Source organism: Mustela erminea, chromosome 18 (genome assembly GCF_009829155.1).
Source record: "Mustela erminea isolate mMusErm1 chromosome 18, mMusErm1.Pri, whole genome shotgun sequence".
NCBI lineage: Eukaryota > Metazoa > Chordata > Mammalia > Carnivora > Mustelidae > Mustela > Mustela erminea.
The window spans coordinates 13808618-13812676 of record NC_045631.1 but is presented as its reverse complement, the minus strand read 5'-3'; the positions used below and the strand labels follow the sequence as shown (position 1 = coordinate 13812676).

The following is a 4059-nucleotide window of genomic DNA, read 5'->3' as shown; positions in this document are numbered from 1 at the left end:
CGGGGGGGAACGGTGTCACTCTGTGCTGGCCGCGACGCCTCCTACCGGTCGCCAGAAGCAACGTCTGCCTCTCGCAGTCGCCTGCGTAAACCCCGGACTCGCGATGCAAGGCAAAAAGAGCGGGGTTTTTTGCCGGCTGCAAGTACAACAACGGTTGCCTGAGGCCAAATGTCTCCCACGACTGCTTCTCCCAGTCCCCCTTACTGCGGGGGAGGAAAAAAAGGACCCATGACCCCGACGTGACTTGAACACGCAACCTTCTGATCTGGAGTCAGACGCGCTACCATTGCGCCACGAGGTCACAGCGAATAGATGACTCCGCGTCGCTCAAGACCTCGCTGCGCCGGCACGGTCCCGCGGCTCGAGACACCTAGGCCGAGAGGCGCGGTCCCTCCCCCATCCCCCGCCCCGCCCGGCGCTGGGGTCACACCGAAGGGGAGGGGCGCGAGCAGCTCCGCTCCTTGGCTTCCGGGAAGCTCGAGCGCTGGGGCCGCGGAGCGGGAGTGCCGCGTCGCCGCCCAGCCCAGCCCTCCCCGCCCCGCCCCGCCCCGCCGGAGCCCGGGGCGGCGGGGCCCGACTAGCCCAGCCCGCCTCCCGCTCCGCACACAGGAGCTGCAGCCGCCCCGGCGCGGGGCCGGAGATATCGCCGGGCGGGTCGGGCGACCCCCTCCCCCGCCCCGAGCCGGCACCGGGGGCCCTCGTTGCCCAGGCTGGGAAGACGCCGCTCTTTCATTCTCTGCAAAGCATAAAAGGAAACCTTTTCTTTGACGAGGGTCACCGCAATATCGGGAAGACTGAGTCCTTGAAAACCCCACCCGGCGGAGGTCGCCTGCTCATACATGATCGTGCGCGATGTTTATTTTTGCAGTTTTACGGGCCGGGTCTAATCCCAAGTAAGAGTTTTGATCTTTGAATTGAGGGATGGCACCCATATGGAAAAGGACCCTTACACGTCCACGAAGTATAAAACCGCGTGTGTCCGGCACCCAGATCAAGAAAGTGAACATTACCACACACACCCCTCCTTTCTGGTGGCTTCCAATTCGTTTTTGAGATGCGGTCGTATTGGACACAATACCTCGCTTGTCATAATACTGTGCACATAATTTAGTTAATATTTTTTCCTAGCATGATTTTAAACGGCTCATTGTCTACCTCGTGGGAGTCTGAAGTCCCTCCTTTTGGACAGTACTTTTTCCTTTTTTTTATTAAATAAGAAAAGATTATTAAATAAATGAGTAAATAAGCTCTTGAATTTTTTTTTTTTTTAACGCCATTAATACTATGGAGCACTATCCTGGCCTAAGAACGTGAAGAAACAATTACTTTAATATATACAATTCCCCACAAGGGCCTGATGTTCTTCGGGGAAGGAACGATCCAGAATGGGCCTCACTCTTTACAGGAGGGAAAGAGTGAGTGTGTCAGGCTCTCAGTGAAGCCGGTGGGGGGTGAAGGGCTCTCTCACCATTCTGATTACTTGGGGACACCTAAGGCCACCAGAGATTCTATGAATCTTGGGTAGGAGTCTTGTCAAATTTTGTGTTTATGGCCAAGTGTGAGAATAGTTTTGGGGTTAACTGTGAGTCCTGAGACAGCTGCTGGAAGACTGTCAGAGAAGCAGAGACCAGAAGGTTCTATCCCTGTCTTCAGCGGGGGCGGGGGTGGGGGTTGGTGTCAACTAGCCCAAGATTACTGACTGCCTCTACAAGTATCCAGACAAGAGTCCCTTACTTACTGCTCTTGATGGCCCAGAGGTGAATTGGACCCTGATTAGGGGAAGGTGTGGCGAGGTAGGGAGTGACAGAAATGTTTCTCAGAGATCTAAGAAGTAACTGAAATGCCAGACTCTGAGGTTTGGATTCTCTTTCTGGGTGATGATGAACTTCCTTCCCTGCTCCCTCTTGAGGATCTCCTGCACTGGCCACATAGCAAAGTCACTGTGAGGAACAGCCAGTGCCTTTCCTACAGAGGTCAAGAGTGCAGAATCTACTGGAAGGGATGCTTCACACCCAAGGAAAGACCAGAGACACTCTTGAAAGCCCTGCTCAGATTTTTAGATATACCTGTCATGTCCTGGCCCTTCTCCCCAGATGTGGAACCAAAAGCTAGTTTTTATTTTAAACTACAGTGTAGTAATATCATCAGGTGAAGGGATTAAAGAGATTTGTGCAGGTAGGGTTATAGGGTCCTTTTTAAAAGTAAGATTTGGGCACCTGGATGGCTCAGTCAGTTAAGCATCTGCTTCTGCTCGGGTCATGATCCCAGAGTCCTGGGATGCAGGCCCACCACCGACCAAACTTACAGGCTCCCTGATCAGTGGGGAGTTTGATTCTCTCCCTGGCTTGTGCTCTCTCTTGCTCACTCTCACTCAAACAAATACATAAAATCTTTAAAAATAAATAAAAATAAGACTTGCTTGCCAGGGCCTTACCAAAGTGAAGGGAAGGAGGCAGTCATGCCCATGGGCATAGCTAACGCCTCTTATTTATAATTTTGACACTTTATTCATCTTGGATTTTGGCATTAATTTTTTTAAAACACTATATATGTTATGCCCCAATAATGGGTCCGTGATTAAAGGAACGAGACTGATACAAAGCGAAGGTCAAGCAAAGCTTTATTTCGCGCCAGGCATCAAGAATCTAATCAAACGTTCGGGGCTGCACCTCTTCCAACAGAGGGCGACCCTTCTCTGTTTCACAGGCTAGCTTTTAAGGGCAAAGGCCATGCTGTCGGGCCTGGCCACGCACAGGTGACCAATGAGATTGTAACACACACAGGAAATTCCACAGTGATGCTAGGTGACCAATTGAGTTACAATTTACCGTAGTAGACATTTGAACCAGCCTATCACACCTTGATTGGGATTGGCGCCAGAAATGGCTCCCAAAGGTTGGGGCCCATACTCCTTGGTAACCAGGGAGACAGTATGCATGCCCCCCACTGATCGGATGGCTCCACCTGGCCTGACCCACCTTTGTATCTGGGCTTTGTTACCTGTAAATCCCCTGGGGGAGGGGGAGCAGAGACAGTTTCTAAATAGGTCCTTACATCTGTGTGTGTGTGTGTGTGTATATATATATATATTTTTTTTTAATTTATCTTGACAACCGAGTTTTTTGGTGCCACCCACTCTCCTTGCATTTTGCGCCCAGGAGAGGGCCTCACTGGCCTCGCCCTCATCCCAGCCCAAGGCTCACTGAAATTCTGGGACTGCCCAGACACCACAAAACACTGCTTCTTTATTTTAGAACTAAACTCATTTAAAACAAACACAGGGGTGCCTGGGTGGCTCAGTGCCTTGAGCCTCTGCCTTCGGCTCAGGTCCTGGGATTGAGGACTCAGGTCCTCAGGTCCTTGGCTCAGGTCCTCAGGATCTCAGGGTCCTGGGATTGAGCGCCGCATCTGGTTCTCTGCTCAGCAGGGAGACTGCTTCCCCCCCCCTCTCTGCCTGCCTCTCTGCCTACTTGTGATCTCTGTCAAATAAATAATCTTCAAAACACCACCACCACCAATAACAACAAACACACACACACACACACAAACACACACACAAAACAAGAAAAAATGGAAACAAAAAATCCCCCGTAAAATACGCAAAACTTCAAAACTACATGACAGTCAATGTCCAGTTAAATACCAAAAGAAAAAAGGTAGTGCCAGCATTGGCGAGGGTGTAGGGAAAACGTAGATCTATGAGAATTCATGCAACACTGGAAAAGAATGTGTGGATTGGTAGCACTGTGTGGACTGCGATGTGGCAAATGTTTTTAAAAATCCTTCTGTCCAGGCATTTTCTCTTGCAGAGAATATGTACCAAAGAAACAGTGAAGGATGAATGCACAGCTGTATCTTCAAGGCTGTACTCATCAACACTGTGTAATCAGGAAGCAACGGGCACCATCTTGATGGTTCCATGGTCCAAGCCCAGTGTGGATTTCCAAGGGAGTGAGGCAGGGAAGCCGGCTTTAGTGAATGCATGCCTGTATGAGGGAACATCAGGGACTCTTGAATAAAGAGGTGTGGAAGAGAGAAGTCCAGAAGGAACTGCTGTGG

The 4059-nt window shown here is 50.6% G+C and overlaps 1 non-coding gene across 1 annotated transcript; it reads right to left on the bottom strand.

Annotated features, from left to right (window-relative positions):
- Positions 1-229: 229 nt before the first annotated feature.
- Positions 230-301, bottom strand: TRNAW-CCA. Its single transcript has one exon. It is a non-coding gene; the product is annotated as a tRNA-Trp (tRNA).
- Between the last annotated feature and the right edge of the window lie 3758 nt (positions 302-4059).